General features: G+C 41.9%; 1 long non-coding RNA gene across 5 annotated transcripts; it reads right to left on the bottom strand.

The window, feature by feature from the left end:
- Window positions 1-6108: 6108 nt before the first annotated feature.
- On the bottom strand, window positions 6109-14550 carry LOC100381369 (uncharacterized). Of its 5 annotated transcripts, none has more exons than XR_004857155.1 (3): window positions 14199-14550; window positions 14040-14118; window positions 6109-6297 (listed from the first exon to the last, which is right to left on the bottom strand). It is a non-coding gene; the product is annotated as an uncharacterized lncRNA (long non-coding RNA). The 5 variants fall into 5 exon arrangements; XR_002750289.2 differs by lacking the exon at window positions 6109-6297 and adding an exon at window positions 7342-7461; XR_002268010.3 differs by lacking the exon at window positions 6109-6297 and adding an exon at window positions 11474-12949.
- Between the last annotated feature and the right edge of the window lie 3446 nt (window positions 14551-17996).

The following is a 17996-nucleotide window of genomic DNA, read 5'->3' as shown; positions in this document are numbered from 1 at the left end:
TTCTAGGGTTCCTTTTAGGGTTTTGAGCACTCTAGGGTTTTTGTGCCACTCAAATCCATCAAACTTAATCTCTTGTGAATATTTCCAATGCCTTTTGATGTATTACTCATTTTGGCTTCACCTTACCCACATGCCCTAATCCCAGGGTTAAGTACCCTGCCCTAGAGTTAAGAATACTCCAAGCCACTACATCACACTTGTTTTGAAGTTTTACCTAGTGGATGCATTCTAGGTGTAACAAACAAAATGAAATGTTATTGCATATGATTCCATGCTCAAATTTTAGTGCCAGTAACACCAGGGGTGTTACATCCTTCCCCCCATAAAAGAATCTCATCCCGAGATTTAAGGTCCTAGGGTAAGTAATGGAAAAGGAAACACGTCACATCTTTATTTCCTTATTTATCTTAAGAGCAGGGGGTGGTATGGGGTTTATTCAAACTTTATAATCAGATATATAAATCTTACACGTTACATGAAGCTAAAAACCTAGGAAAATTTTTCTCCAAGAAATCTTGAGTCTCCCAGGTAGCTTCGTCTTCAGTGTGCTGGTTCCATTGTACCTTATAAAATTTAAGTGTCCTTTTTTGTGTGATTCTGTCCTTTTGATCCAGAGCTCGAATAGGATGTTCCTAATAAGTCAAGTCGGGTTCCAAAGTAACATCTACCACATCTATGGTTTGATCAGGAATCCAAAGGAACTTCTTTAATTGGGATATATGGAACACATTATGTACCGCAGATAATGACTCAGACAGTTGAAGTCTGTACGCCACTGGTACGCATTGTTCAAGAATGGGAAATGGGCCAATATAGCGGGGTGCCAACTTTCCTTTTACCCCGAACCGATTAACACCCGTCATCGTTGATACTTTCAGGTATACATAATCTTTGACTTGAAAGACCAAAGGTCAGCGTCGTTTATCCGCATAGTTTTTCTGCCGAGCTTGAGCTTCTTTCAAGTTGTGTCTTATCTGTTGAACTTTTTCCCCTGTTTCTTTGACCAAGTCAGGCCTGAAAAACCACCGTTCTCCGGGTTCTGACCAATTTAAGGGTGTTTAGCATCGTTGTTCGTACAGTGCTTCAAATGGTGCCATCTTAATGCGTTCTTGATAGCTATTATTATAAGAAAATTCTGCCAATGGCAGACAATCATCCAATTTTTGCGGGAACTCTAGGACACATGCCCGTAGCATATCTTCAAGTATCTGATTTACTCTCTCAGTTTGTCCACTGGTTTGAGGATGATAAGTCGAACTGTGGAGTAATTTAGTACCCAAGGATTTGTGTAGTTCTTCCCAAAACTTGGATACAAATTGTGGTCCCTAGTCCGACACTATTGTCTTTGGAACTCCGTGCAAACTGAGAATACGAGCAATGTATAACTGGGCATAGACAGCAAGTGGGTGATCTGTTTTAACAGAAAGAAAATGTGCTATCTTCGTGAGTTGATCAATTATGACCTAGATAGAATCAAATCCTTTAGCTGTCCTGGGTAATCCCACAACGAAATCCATACTAATATCTTCCCATTTCCAGGTTCAAATCGGCAAAGATTGTAATGGCCCAGCAACCTTCATATGTATGGCCTTGACTCGTCTGCAAGTGTCACACTTTGCCACTTAACGTGCAATTTCAATCTTCATTTTAGTCCACCAATAATGTTGCTTTAAGTTTTGATACATCTTAGTGCTCCCAGGATGAATGGAATATCGACTGAGATGAGCTTCGTCCAAAATTTGTTGGTGGACTTCAACATCTTTTGGCACTACTATGAGATCTTTAAACCATATTACTCCTTGATTATCTTTCCTGAAGCAATTTGCCTTACCGGCTTCCATTTTCTCATGAATGTACTTCATACCCTTATCTGTTCTTTGAGCGTCAATAATTCTTTGCAGAAGAACTGACTCAAGCTTCACATTTGTCAAAATTCCTTGCTGCACTATCCCCAGATTCAACTTCTCCATTTCTTGACATATAGTGGTGTCAGGTGCTCTTATTGTAAGACAATGACAAAAAGCCTTGCGACTTAGCATCTACCACCACATTGGCTTTTCTTGGGTGATAATGAATTTCCAAGTCGTAATCCTTGATTTGCTCAAACCACCTTCTTTGTCTCATGTTTAGTTCTGACTGGGTAAAGATATACTTCAAACTTTTGTGATCCGTATACAAATGGCAGGTATTTCCCAGCAGATAATGACGCCAAATCTTGAGGGCATGAACGACTGCAGTTAGTTCCAGGTCATGAGTTGGGTAGTGTTCTTCATGCCGGCGCAGCTTCCTTGAAGCATATGCTATGACTCACCTTTCTTGCATCAAGACACATCCGAGTCCACTGCCTGACGCGTCACAATACACATCAAAAGGCTTTTCAATATCCAGTTGGGCCAACACCGGGGCAGTGGTTAGCAACACTTTCAGCTGCTCAAAGGCTTCATTGCATTTTGAGGACCAATCAAACTTTGTATCATTATTCAATAAACCCGTAATGGGTTTAACAATCTTGGAGAAATCCGGAATGAACCTGCGGTAATAACCAGCCAGTCCAAAGAAACTCCGAACTTGATGCACTGTAGTAGGTGAGCTCCATTCTAGAATATCCTTGACTTTGTTGGGATCGACCGCGATCCCTTTAGCAGACAATACATGTCCAAGAAACTGGATTTCCTCCAACCAGAATGCGCATTTGCTGAATTTGGCATACAACTGATGTTCCCTTAAACGTGTTAGCACGATTCGCAAGTGCTTTGCATGCTCCTCTTCATTTTTGGAATAGATCAGAATGTCGTCAATGAAGACCACCACAAACTTGTCTAACTCGGGCATGAATATCGAATTCATTAAGTATGTGAAGTGGGCTGGAGCATTTGTTAATCCGAAATACATGACCAGATATTCAAATAATCCATACCACGTGGTAAATGCGGTCTTGGGTATATCCTCGTGTCGAATACGGATCTGATGATAGCCCGATCTGAGATCAATCTTGGAGAATACCTGGGCTCTAGTAAGTTGATCAAATAGAATGTCGATCCGAGGAAGAGGATACTTGTTCTTGATGCTAACCTCATTGAGGGGTCTATAGTCCACGCACATTTGAAGTGCCTGATACTTCTTCTTGACGAAGATTGCTGGACATCCCCATGGTGATGAACTGGGTCTAATGAACCCTTTCTCCAACAAGTCTTGTAGTTGAGTCTTGAGTTCCGCCAGTTCATAAGGTGGCATGCGGTACGACCTTCTGGAAGTAGGAGCCGTACCGGGCTTTAGTTCAATTACAAATTCCACATCCCTCTCAGGAGGCAATCCAGGCAAATCTTCGAGAAAGACATCCGGAAATTCACATACCACTGGAATATTCCGAATTTCTTGTACTACGGTCTAAAAAACTTGTCCAGATGCTTTGACTGGGACAACTATAGGGATGGACAATTGGACTTCTCATGACCATAACTTAACTTAATGGTCCTTTGGTCAGTATTGATGATGGCTTTATTCTGGGCTAACCAATTCATTCCCAGGATCACATCTATATCTTGCCCCTTTATAACAATCATGTTTGTAAGGAATTCCCGTTTGGCCAATGTTACGGGTATATGGAAGGCTACTTCCTTAGTAAATATTCGGCACCCAAGTGAGTGGATAACAAATCCCTCCCTTGATTCAGTGCAATGTATGCAATGTTTGTCCACAAAAGTCTTGCTTATGAAGGTATGTGATGCACCAGAATCGAAAAGGATAACTACTAGATGATTGGCAACAAGGAACGTACCCATCATCATCGGTTCGCCTTCCGGTGTCGTAGCCACCTGGGTATAATAGACCCATCCAGTTTTCTTCAAGTTTTTGCCCGTTGAAGAGTTGGTCATGTTCCCCTTTCCTTGATTTGAGTTCCCAGAAGTCTGCTGAAAGTTGGATTTGTTTTGCTTCTGATATGGGCAGTCCTTGATGAAATGCTCGGACTTTCCACAATTGAAGCAACCACTGGAGGAACTGGGAAGGGCAGGGAAATGAGTACCAGGGGCACTCGGCTGATTGGTCGGAGCGGGGGCAGGAGTGGGACGAATAAATACGGGTTGTTTGAATGGATATGTAGGTGGGCGACGTGAAGAACAGTTTGGATTGAAAGGTCGGATTACCAACCTTGTTCTCTTTTTAGGTCCCTGAATTGATCTTTCACCCGCATATCCCTTTGACTTTCCGTCTCCCGCATTTTTGGCTTCAACTGCCAGTGCTGTACTGATAGCCCTGCTGTATGTGAGGTCCAAACATGTTGCCATCTTACGCTAGAGTCTATCATTTAGTCCCCTCATAAAACAATTCTCCTTTTTCAAGTCTGTATCCACGTGATCAATGGCGTACTGGGAGAGGTGATTGAATTTATTGAGACACTGCATCACAGAATCTCCCCCTTGCTTCAGTCAGATGAACTCTTCCAGTTTCATTTGTAGCACTCCCTCCGGAACATAATGTTCCCTAAATGCCAACTTGAACTCTTCCCAAGTGACTTGATGTCCCGTAGGTTGGATGGCGGAAAAGTTTTCCCACCAGGTGCTGGCGGGGCCTCTTAACTACTAAGCTGTGAATAGGGGCTTTTGTACCTCGGTGCATCGGATTAGCCCGAATTTCTATTCCATTACTCGCACCCACTCGTCAGCTTCCAGGGGTTCCTCTGCCTTGATGAAGAGAGGTGGTCGGGTTGCGGAGAACTCCAAATAGGTAGTATCTCGTGGTCCTTGAGGGGGAACTCTTTCTCCATGTTGTTGAAATTGGTTGCCCGCCATTTCACGCAGAAAGCTCGTGTTGTCGGCGGTGGCGTTGAGCAAGGCAGTGATAGCCTCGACCAAGGTAGGAGGTACGGGTGGCGGATTGGGATTGTCCTCCCCGCCGCGGGATGTACCTGCCCCATCATGAGCACGGGTCCGGGATGGCATCTGAGGCAAAGAAACATTTGGAAATATAACATGTCAAACATACACCATCTCTATTTCATTGCAGAACAGTAATAACTATACATACTCCATTATACAACTCAACTGCCTTACTTATTTTACATAAGTACATTACTTAGACTATACTACTCAAATCTTCTTCATCCTTAGTTGTTCCGTTGCCTACTTCTTGAGACTGTTAATCTGCAAGATTCATGGAAGGAGGGGCTCCAAAAAGGTCAATCCCCCCATCAGATCCTCCATTTGTTGTTCCAGATGGTCCAGCTCCCATTGCTACCACATCGGGTGGCACGTTCGGGTGCAGCCGATCATATAATACATGCACTTCTTCATGCAAGGTGTTGCAGTACGCTTGCAGGTTTTCGAGGGATGCTTTAAGTTCTGCTACTCGAGCTAGAGATTTGGCTTCACGGTCCCAAGCGAAAGAGCGCGAGTTTACGACCTAGTCAATGGTGTATCACGTTCCGAAATTTCGTACTACAGGCGATTAACTTCGGCTGATAGTTCAACAATGCGGAGACTATCGCGCGCACGCTCCCTACACCTGTGATGTAGCTCAGATCTGATGTGATCCACTCTAGCCTCCAAATCCCCGATGGGGTCGTTACTTCCAATGCTGCTTCCTTCATGCTGGGAGGCTAGCTGATGTCAAGGCACACCCTGAGGTCCAGTTGATTTGCGCTGGGTAGTTTTAGTGCGCGCCATATCTCCTTAAGAGGGGAAATTTTATTTAATATAGTTTAAACATGATGCATGCATAAACTAATAATTATGGGATCAATCTTTTGTCGATCGCTTACTTCCTCATATACTGCACTCTATTACCCAACTTAAGAGGTAAGTTACTACCAGAAAGTGGTAAGACAAGAATGAAAGAATATTTTAAGGTAAGTGTTTAAAAATTCTTTTGAAGTACTACGTAATGTCTTAAGAGACGGGCTTTGCTCTGATACCCGCTGTCACGGAACCTCCCAAGGTATTAGGCCCACCTACAGATGTCCTTGTCCTAAGGACCTCAGACAACCATATAGATGCACATAATCACTCGACAAGTTCGGTCTTCTGTATCATCATCATATCGCCCAAGAGCGCTTCACCCATCACGCAGACATTGCACACATAGCCGGAGTAAGGAAATAGCGGAAGCGGATTACAATAACATAATTTACATTAATAAAATATAGTGAGAGTATTATTACAGTACCGGGTGTTATGAGTGCATAACTTATTATTACAAAACTGGGAGGTAAAACATCCTCCCACCAACACGTTCACTGATTTACCTCTTCCTTTGGTACCACCTTCGAGCAGAAACAGCAAAACTTCGCTGTTTCATCACCTACAACAACATGGGTTAGAAAACCCTGAGTACGGAGTGTACTTTCACTAGTCTTACCCAACAAAGGAAAAGACTCTCAAGGATATGCTGGCTTGTGGGATTCAAGGTAAAGCTGATCAAAAATTAAAGACTCTGTTTGCATAAATGCTTACTAACAGTGGATCCTTAAAAATTCAGTTTTATTATCAGGTTAAGTCATTACCTGCATCTAGAGTTCTTTCTATCCTAGTTCAAGCACTTGGCCTACACTAGCCATCTTTTATCCCTCTTTGAGTTCACTGGAATGCTACGTGTAAGTCAGTGACCAAGTCTTCATGTCCGAGAAGTAACGGCGATCCGAATCGATTAATACTCAGCCGAGGATCTCCAACCACATGACATATGTAGCACTTAACCCTTGCATATGTCAACTCACCATCGGGTTTCTCAAGACCAGAACGGGTTCACGCCAACCAAGAGCACAGATACACCACCGTCCAGCCTCTTACCACGGAGGGTACACGCTACTCTCGCCATATCTCCACTCCCATTGTGTGGTGGCCTTTCTGGTATTGGTCCGACCGAGGCAAAGCTTACCCATGACGAGGCATGTGGCCAGTTAAAGGGTCCTCGGTCAGTAGGCCCACATCGACACGGTCCTTAAGCGACTTAGATGGAGACACTACACCGAGACTTCCTTCTCGTGCAAGTCACTCGCCCAGTCTCATCTTTATCATTTATAACCCAAAGTTTGGTACTTGTCAAAGGTACATCTTTTCCGATGTTGAACCCATCATGGCCATGATGGATTCACCATCAAGTCTTTTCTTTGAAAACTTCTCATCCCATATGAAGCATCATTCTTGTTTAAAACAAAACATTTTGTTTTCTAAGGCAAGACTAAGCATCAGAAAACTAAGTAAACTAGGTATCAAGGAATGGTAATTAGTTCCAAGGAAGGAAATGCAGCAATTGTTTATCACTCAACTCCTATCACCTAATGCATCATTTCATGTGATAAAGAGTTTGAAATAACAAGGAAAGGGTAAATGCAGCGGGGCTTGCCTTGTGTTGTAGGAGGCTCAGGGTCTGTCCCACAGATATCAAAGTAGAAGTTGTTCTCGATAGGTGGAATTTCAGCTTGTGGGGCAGCTTCTTCTTCGACTACCACTTTTTCTTCGTTTTCTATACATAACAATACATATACATTAATGCTCATGTGATGCTATGAATATGCAGTTACAATAGAAACACACTAAGTTGTATCTTGAATACAACTTTCCTTCACGGTTCCCACTAGTCACTAGAGTTTCCTAGTTTAGTGCTCTATTAGGGTTAGGAATTTAAATCCAAGAAAGCTAGTTTCTTGTGTTTGGGATCAAACAATGTCCAAAGCATGCCAAACTTTACCCAAGGGTTTTAATCATCATAACAAGCTCACCCAAAAAGTTTTACTATTTTTGGAGCTACCAATTTAATTCTAAAATTCTAAAAGGCTAGGTTTAGGCATCTTTAAATGCTAAATAATTCTTGGTTGGGACTAAAAATCTTGGAACTATTTTTATTAAATACTAGAGAAATTTAGGAGTCTAGTAAAATTGGTCCTATAATTTTATCATTTTTCTAGAATTTCCTATAAATTTCTAAGTATGGCAGAAAAAAGAAAAAGGAAAAGAATGAATAGCGCTGGGCTGAATCCAGCCCAAACCGGCCCACCAACAGGGGAACCCCGCGCCCGCGTGCGCCTTCGATGGTCATCTTGCATAGTGGCCCTCGATCATTTGAACAAACACTAAAGAACCCTCGGCACTATTTCCTATCTCACTGACAATCACACTTAAACCCTTCGGTTTCTATTTCTTCGCAAGATCAAGCCCTCGACGGTGAATGGCGACGTGCCCGCTCTCCGGCGAACTTTCACCGGCCGCAACACTCAACAAACTGTGCTATAACTTGGTCTATGCCGAATTCTATCCTCGGCGATCTACTAGGAATCACCAATTTGATCCAAACACCATTCTAGAGCTTAGTCCACGCTCCCCCGCAGAAGTGAAGCTTTCCCGGTCTGTTCCTGGTGATATAGCGAAGTAGCATACAAATTGGAAGCATGGTAAGATTTATCAACTTACCAGGGCTTAAGAACGGTAGCTAGGAAGGCGGGTGGAGGGACAGGACGATGGGTCGACGGAGGGGTGTCCACGGCGGCACGGAGAACCGATTTGGGGGAAAACGGAATTGCTCGGGCTATGGTGGATGACCGGCCGAGATTAGAGTTGCACTGGGTTCGTTATGAGGGGGCGAAGCAAGGGAGGTGCTCAATTTATAGAGGTTGACCACGATTACTCCAAATTTGGAAGGGATTTGGAGGGTGGCGGTGACAAGACATTGCAGTGGCGAGCACGTCGTGGCGCTCGATGGCATACAAACGTAGGGAGAGTAATTCTGAGCATGCCACGGTTACAACTACGTGGTAAAGGACCACGGCGTGGCGCAGTCGAGCTCACCAGCGACCTATGACAACCACGACCGTTCGGTCACGTCGCACAGCCACCAAGCCCCTCCAATAAGCTACTGCCCGCGACCCAATCCATCTCCCCGCCAGATCTTTTACTCCCCCGCGGTTATCCACTTTGCGTCGAGCACGAATCATGACAGCCTGTGTGAATCCAGGCGCGGGGATCACCGGTGGCGAGGTGCGATGTATCTAGAGATTTTTCCTTCACCACTGTACCATTGCGACCGTTCATCAGAGCGCCTGATAGAGCAGATTGAGAGGCCAAATTCTCCAACTTCCATGTGGAGAGCTACCAATTCGACTACATGAAAATTGTTGTTCAACATACCAGCTCTGATTTTGTTATAGCAACTATAATCAAACACTCATTGGATCCTACTTGAAATCGCCCCCAAAGTTTATCAAAGTTCACTGTCAGCCAGGTTTCAGTCTTTAGGGGTGACTGACAGTCCAACTTCATGTCCATTTATCTCGAATTTTTGTACAGCACCAATGCTTAGTCACTTAATCAAAGTTGTACTCCTATCATAGCTCTACAAGTTTGATGTATTAACTTAGGGCAAAATCCTCATGAATTAAGAAATACAAGGCTCCAAAGTCAGCTTAATCTCACTGAAATTTCAGAGTTTATCACATGGGTGTTCTTGGGACTTTTGCAATTAAGTCCAAATTGCTCTACACTACTTGAAAATTCTCCAATGTAAAAGTTGCTTGGTTTTTGATGTTCTACCACTTTTATATATACACTTTGGTCCAAAAGTGTATAGAATTTGAAATCACCCCCTAGGGCACAAATTAGGATTTTCTAGGGTTCCTTTTAGGGTTTTGAGCACTCTAGGGTTTTTGTGCCACTCAAATCCATCAAACTTAATCTCTTATGAATATTTCCAATGACTTTTGAGGTATTACTCATTTTGGCTTCACCTTACCCACATGCCCTAATCCCAAGGTTAAGTACCCTACCCTAGAGTTAAGAATACTCCAAGCCACTACATCACACTTGTTTTGAAGTTTTACCTAGTGGATGCATTCTAGGTGTAACAAATAAAATGAAATGTCAACGCATATGATGCCATGATCAAGTTTTAGTGCCAGTAACACCAGGCGTGTTACAATGCAAAGGCCTCCTATGGTGTCGGCGACGAAGCACAACCCATTGAGCTTCTCCTCAAGTGCCTCTTGAGCTCCTCATTGCTCAAAGAAGAGGTCGACTCGTTGGAGTCATGATCGAGGTTGCTCAGTGAGGCGAGGAAGGCACACTCCTTGATCTTCGCCTTCTGGAGGGACTTCTTCTTGATCGCCTTCTTGTCGAACCTCCCCCTAGACTTATGCTTGCTAGTGGCATGCTCTCTCTTGCCCTTGCGTCGACCAGAGTGATGGTCGCGTGGGCCAACCTCTTGCTTGCCCTCCTTGGTGCAACTGGTGATGAAGTGGTCAAGGTTCGTCGCAATTGTAGCATCCGTCCTTGGCCCCACCATGTTGTTAGTTCTAGCGATTGTTGTGAAACCACATGAACCAGCTAGCCACGAGCGCTAGCTCCTCATCCCGAAGGCTCTCCACTTGCTCCTTGTGACGGAATCACCCAGATTATTCCAGCTTAAGTGTCCAAGTCTTGCCTTAGAGGCAACGCCACACTTAAATTAGAATAAACAATTAGTCCATTGGATCTAGTCCGATAAAACCACTAAATAAGGATCGAGTACCAATTGCTCATTCGAAGGTGAGAAACCGAGAAATACAATAAAGCACAATACCACACATTAAGGAAGTACCAATAGTTATTACATTATCAGAGTTGCAGAAGAAGTAAAGCATAGTTTTTGATTCGACAGAAATAACTAACAAAGGTATTGAGTAACATGGCAAAACCTAGCCAAGTGACTCCTCCTGGTCCTCTCCTACAGAGGTAACAACCCACTCGACCATCCATCTTGGTGGCAGGGAGGAAGGCCAAGTCACACCAGCAACCATTTCATCCAAGGAAGTACATATAAAATTATGCCACAATCAATGCTGAGTGGACTACTACTCAGCTAGACTTACCCGGTGTGAGTAATCTACTCTTCTACCTCTAGACCATGAAGTTATTTGGTTGAGGGGTTTGGTTGGCCAAAAGCACTAGCTGATTCTAAAACAAGTTTTAGCTTTTCAAGTTTTATATATTATTCCTTAAACTAGGTTAGTATCCTTCTAAGCACACATGGTAACAAGCATTTAGTGCAAGAAACACTTTATATCATGAAACCTCATCATACTTCTTACTCAATGTTGTACAATGGATCAAGCAGTCTCATTAGCTGCGAGAAGCATATGATTCGAATCGAGTTTTTAACCATGCAAGTTAAACTAAACACACGATAAGTAGGGGCATTCCATCCCCACACACGACATTGATTCCTCACCAACGGATCAGGACTCACTGCCTTGGCATACAATGCTCCACTGACACCGGCCGCCGCTGTGTAGTGAACGCACTTGTACCCACCATTGCTAGCATGGGAGACCACGTCTCAGGACAGGCGAGGGGTAAAGTCGGCGGGCAAGTTCACTTAGGTACTAGGCTTACCGATTTACCATATTTCTCAACATTTATTTAGTACTTTCAAACCCTTGACATAGGTATCTGCATGTTAATCCTTATTCCAATTTCGTCTCATAGATAGGCCATCCCCTAGGGATTCGTGTCCAAAAATAATCATAATCCTGTTATCAAAAGTTGGATACAATCAATTCCTAACCTCGCGCGAGTGCTAGAAAAATCACTCGACTTCTACAGAGATCCTTATTTAGCAGCGCAACTACTCGACCTAGCATACTAGTATCCATCTAAAAAAGGAACCTAAGTTCATGCATCTAGGGTTCCAAACAATTCCTATACGTAAGTTGTTACACCCGGATTTTAGGGGGTCCAAAACCCGAGCGCGAACTTTACCAAGTGTGCTAGGATCAAGTATCACACATATGATGACTCATGGTACATAAACGAATGTCACATCATTTGTATATAACGAAGCTATGTACAAAATAGTTAAATAATTACATCATACGAAGACAACGATCCAACAACCATAGTTGACTGGGAGACGACAGCCTAGACCACTCACGAACTCATCATATCATCCTTCATGCGCCTCATCCTGTGGTACCTGTCCTTGACCTGGGGGATGTGAGTACAGCAAGGGTGAGCTCACATATGTTCATCGCTCAACAAGATGTGGGGAACAATGTGCATAAACTCACCAAAGGTGGGAGCTCATGTGAAGTGTAAGGCTTACCAAAGGAGATGGTTAAAGATGAGCATTGCTTTTATAGTTGGTCAAAAATTTATTAGCAGTTACTAAGTATAAATAGATATAAATAAGAGATCAAGATTAATAATAACACCCACAATGCAATGCATATAACAAATTAAATTTAGTTTCATAAATTACTCATGTGAGGGTCCGAGCTGCTCATGACCATGAGCACGACTGATATACCAGTTTTACACTCTGTAGAGGTTGCACGTCTTTACCCACAAGTCGTGTTACCCATTTGCCAAGAGATCGCAACTTCCCATTCATCTTTGCCTAGGAGACGAGGCAGGGTAACACTACGAGGCCTTTACAAAGTTCCACTGTCTTCCGAAAACCAGCTACGGTTTCTGAGAAGAACAATATAGGAATCCCTCGTCTGAAAAGCCATCGCAGCATGATCGACCCGAGAACCTCCCTATACGCATGCTCCTCTACCGCCCTTGCCTCTTTCGGGTAAGTTAGTCTTCTACTAGCTTTTCTAATTAGTCAGACAAGGGCGTCCCATACCCTTGTGGTAGCACTAGTTTTCCCAGGTGGTCGCTCCATGTTCCAATTAACACAATGATCTTGTCATGAACAATAATTAAAACAACAATATAACTAGAACATAATCATAATATAACATTAATTTCCCAAAACCAGGTAGAACAATAGCAAAACTACCCAATAGTGCTTCTATTTGCAAGGTAGGGGATAAATAATGCTAGGAAAATCTATTGGGTCCCATCAAATTAACCTGATCATGTCATAGTGATTAACAGGAACATTATTAGGTAAAGAAAAGTGATCAAGAGCACAACTTGCCTTAGACTCGAGATTCCCAGGTACCAACTTGGTCTTCAAGTGACTCGTAACCTCGCTGCTAGTCGTAGCAATATAAATAAATATGGTATAGACAAAGTTAACATCACACCAAACATAAGAACAAACCGCATATTAATGATCTACGCATCGTATCGAGATCGTAGGTTCGAGAACCACCAAAAATCGGAGTTACAGTGGAAAAGATATGGTTTTCAGAATATTTCCATGATTAAATAACTAACATAGGCCTTAGATTGATTTTTATAAATCATGTGAGATATACATTTAAAGATTAACTATAATATAAGTCATATATTAGTTAAAGATCATTTTCTATTCGAACTATAATTATAAACATATTATTTTAATTAGATAGATTAATCTGCTATACATAGGATAAATGAGTACCTAGTTACAAAAGTATGCGATATGGTAAAAATTAGTGTTATATTGTGTAGGCAATATTGGTATGATCCAACGCAATTCGAACTCATCAAATCGGAGTACAAACAGAGAAGATATGATTTAACTAAATTTAGTGTATCATTTTCATACTTAAAATCAATTTCTTTATTTAATTTTTATGAATATCACAACACCTAGGATTGGGGACACCATTTTCAGGAAATCATGGGCTAAGTCGTAAAAACAGGACTGGATTGCAAGGTTCTTTGTACTCGCGTGGACCGCGGGTTAGTTTCAAAGGAACTGAGGGTCTTTTTAAGAAAACGGCCACTGCGAAGGGGTATGGTCATATCCCGGCTATTGGATCACCAATCTACAAATCAGATTAGATCCAAACCTTCCTGAACCGGTATGCAATACGAGCCCTCGAATCACCGATCGACGGGCACGATTTAAAATACTTGATATTGAATTTGAGACGCAGGATTACGATCGGATGGAACGGAATGAGCAGATCGAAACGGTACCCGCGTTCTAATCACAGTCGTACACTCCAAGATCTACGACCACGGCGCTGTCTTCTACTCTCTGGCCACCCGTTCACTACCACGGTGGCGTCGCCCAAACTTTACCCGACAACTCACCGGAGCAGGCTCCCTATGTCGCATCGGCAATCCCCTCCGACTACAGTTAACTGAAAAAGAACACGAGGGAGACGAGGAAACAGATGGGTGGATACTCACCAGCTACGGCACAACACTGAATTCTGACCATGGCCACGCGCGGTACTGCGGTGGCGGCTTGATTCCGGGGAGAAATTCCCTGCATCCCAGGCAGCAAAACCGCACGGTGAGGGCACCATCACCCACAACACCCTCCAGCGAACGCCATGAGCTGATTACCGAGGGTTTGACGACGGCGTGACCGGTTCTAGCGCACGGCGGATCTCTGCTCACATCTCCGACCCCCCACTTCTCTCGACCAGAGCACCTCGACATCCCACGGCGGTCGGTTCCCTCAACTTGAATCGAAAGAGGGGCGCATGACATGCTTATATACCCAGGTGAAATCCCGGGCGCCTCCGTATGATTTGCGGGGTTCAACTAATCCCCAACCACCACAGTCGCGTGGTCCGGGAGGAATATGGCTTCGATCCCCTAGGCCCACATGACAGCGCCTGCGGAGCCTGCGAACGATCTTGGCGTGTAGAGTGGAGAACGGCTGACGCGCGTGCCCTACGCGTCGATGACATGGTGCGCGTGGTGCGGATGTGGGGAGAGAGGCATATGACGCGTGGGGACTGTTCGTCAGTGCCCGCAGTTGGCTGGCGCACGGGTTACATGGGCTGAGGCCTAGGGAATTCAGCCCACGAGCACAGTTGGGTGTTTTTTGTCTTCTTTTCTAATTTTGTTTTACAAATTCCTATTATAGGTTTCAATTTCAAATATGGTGTTAAATTTCAAATTTGGACTATATGCACAAACAAAATAACCCAACATGAGCTGCAATATTTTAATAGATATACCTTTTTATAATTATTTTATTACTTGAATTAGGCAAATACAAAATATGCACTCCTTATATTATTTATCTGAGGAAAAATGTTTACTTGAAAGGTACATTCAAACTTTTAAAAGTAATAATAACTACTCATTTTACTTTGATTAATAGAGGGTAAATTGTAAACTATGTTTGCTTTAGTTTAATTTCTTTAGAAAGCATAGAGATTACTTATAACTATAAAATTTCAACAAAGGGATAACTTAATTCATATAAGGATCCTTTTATTCAATCTTTATCATAAAACATATTTATTTTAGCAGTCGTAACCTCATAAGCTATGAAAACCTTTGTTAAGAGATATTCTAATTCAAAATCTTCGAAGAATCTTAGTCTACTCCAAAAAATGAGTTTTTGGGGTGTTACATAAGTGCATAATTCAAGACTACAAATATAATTGCAGTAAAATATCATATATAACGGTTATGCATAAAAATTTAGGCTTGCCTGGAATCTAACACTAGTTAGTGTTTTCTAGAGGGTACTCCCTTGGCGAGCATCCACTTGTATAGTCCACCTGTCTTCAAGTTGTCCACAGACTTCGTCTCGTGGTCAGCTCCACTTCACGTCCTTCATTCTGCACGATCATAATCTCTCGGTCCTAAATGAGATGCATGATGCATATGTATGAACATGACAAAAAAACTAGTACAAGACACTCTTAAGACACATGGTAGTGAACTAAACTCTAAATAGTAAGACACCGTAAACGACTATGCGTAAGCGCTAGCTATCTATACGTCATCGGGCACACGAATTCAACACCACTGGAAAGACGACGAACACTTCCTATACTTAACCAACGCAAACACGACATCACAAGCACAAACATCTATCACATTTTCTCTATTCTTTCATTAGTTCTCCTATTGACCACACAAGAGCAACCAAGACAACACAAGTTTAAATAGGACGTAGGTATCAAAGACTATGGAACTCCTATCCCACAACCAACTATAGAGGGCAAGCACATTAATCATGGTACAGTTGTTAACTTAAGTTTAGTCATTGCAAGTCTACCTCAATTAAGCGCTAACCAAACATTTTTAGCCAAAAGGTTGAACTCAACAATCAAATGAGCACTTGCATATTTTTGAACAGTAGCACAACAATTACTTGTTTTAATCATAACTCAAACGATATTAATCTAAAAATTGTGAACAAGGACTCTCTAGAAAGCTTAAGAAGTTACCATTTCAACATGATTAGACACTTAGCAATGTCGATAAGTGCTAAAGCGACATCTCTATTCAGATTTGGACAGATTCAGACTTCTTACTTCAAAAATCCATAACTAGAGACTCATGCATCCAAAACAAGTGATCCTAGACTTTCTAGAAAGATAATGAAATTTCCAACAAAACATTTATAAACACCTCAGGGTGATTCAATATGCATCAAGGGTAAAGGACACTAGGAAGGCCTTGCTGTCCAGATTTGGATAGATTTAGGCTCCACACTTCAAATATCTATAACTTGACCTTTAGACCACTAAAAAGGGTGATACAAGACTTTTTGGAAAGCTTATCAAAAGTAATACACAACATCTGTAATCATCAAAAAGTGAATCCAAGTTCAATCAATCCAAACAACACAATTATCGAAATCTGTCCAGAGAGTGGACAGAACACAATAGTCATTTTGTAAAGCTCATAACTCTCAAAATATCAGGCCTATGGCCATGAAATTTTAACTCCAGCAAGAGACAGAAGTTATCTACAACTTTCATATGGTCACCTTAATATGATTTGGTAATTAACTAGTTCAAGTGTAAGTAAAAAGAATTGATATTCAGGTTTTGATAGATTCCAATGTGCAACTTAAAACAACCCTAAATAGAATTCTATATATCAAATAACTGTGGTTATAGACTTTTTAGAAAGCTTAGGAACATTACTAAAACTCTTATAATATCCCTAAGATGTGATTTTAGGTCTAACTTAGTCAAACATCGCAATCATTCAGATCTGCACAAAAACATCTAAAACCTGACAGTGAACTTGCTACAAGCATAACCTCTAGACCATTAATCCTATGACAATGACATTTTAGGATAAGTTAGATATATAAGTTAAATATAACTTTTATATAGAACATATCTACAGAAAACACCTTTTACTTTATTAGATTAATTATATATCCAAAACTGTCCATGCGGTCCTAACAACGACAACATTTCCCTTCACTTTCCACATAGCCCTTACAATTATCATCCACTTGCTACTCCAGTAGTTTTAAAAGTCAACCATAGCTACACAACAGACGGTGTGATGGCTACGAAGTCATGCCGTCACTTCATCATACAATCCAAATTAACTAAACAACTCTAACCGAACTCGTCAACTAGTCAATTGAATTCTAAACTTATTTCTCGTATCACCACTACACCGCATATCGCAATATAGACTGTGACACCCTAGATGTTTATCTCGTGTTATGGCATGAGATTTGTCCTAAGCTCATATCGTTAGTGGAAATAATTGTTTCTCGATCACGTCTATCTCCGTTTATCAAAATTGTTCATGAAAGTTTCACTGAATTCGGAGTTATTCGATCTCAAGAAATACCGAATTTGGAGCTTGTTAAAACTTTTATTTCTTGAAACAAATGCAAATTTGAAAGTCAATTTAGTCCTGCAAATCCCGTCCAAACTCTTTTATTCGAACTCTCGATAGTTGTTATCCGATCTGTGTCCAAATCCAATTTCTCGACTTTCGATCTATGTCCAGATATTTAATCCGAATTTGTATTCTCTAGCGGAATATCTAATGTGTCGTCCTCTAATTAATTGTTATCCGACTCGGCATCTCTATGTCTGATCCGAATTCGAAACCCACATCGGCAGTGATTTTAAAATGTCACGATTCGCCTATTCTGACTAAAAATCTAAAACCGGTCGAATATCAAGTTGATTTATTTTCTAATAATGCGCGAGGAATTATTTTCAAGTGACACCAAAATAAAATTCTCGGTCCATTTAATTCATCGGTCTCCCGTTCATCCGAACGTCGGTTCTCTCTGTTCTCCGCACCGGCAAATCTCGCGAGAGATTTTTCTCCCCCTGAATAGTTTTCTTAGCCTAGAAAGAACCTCTTTACTTCTCCTTTAAGCAATCCTTTGCTTCTCTTCTAAGCAAACTC

This window comes from Zea mays, chromosome 3 (genome assembly GCF_902167145.1).
Source record: "Zea mays cultivar B73 chromosome 3, Zm-B73-REFERENCE-NAM-5.0, whole genome shotgun sequence".
Classification (NCBI taxonomy): domain Eukaryota; kingdom Viridiplantae; phylum Streptophyta; class Magnoliopsida; order Poales; family Poaceae; genus Zea; species Zea mays.
This window is presented reverse-complemented; position numbering and strand designations above follow the sequence as displayed.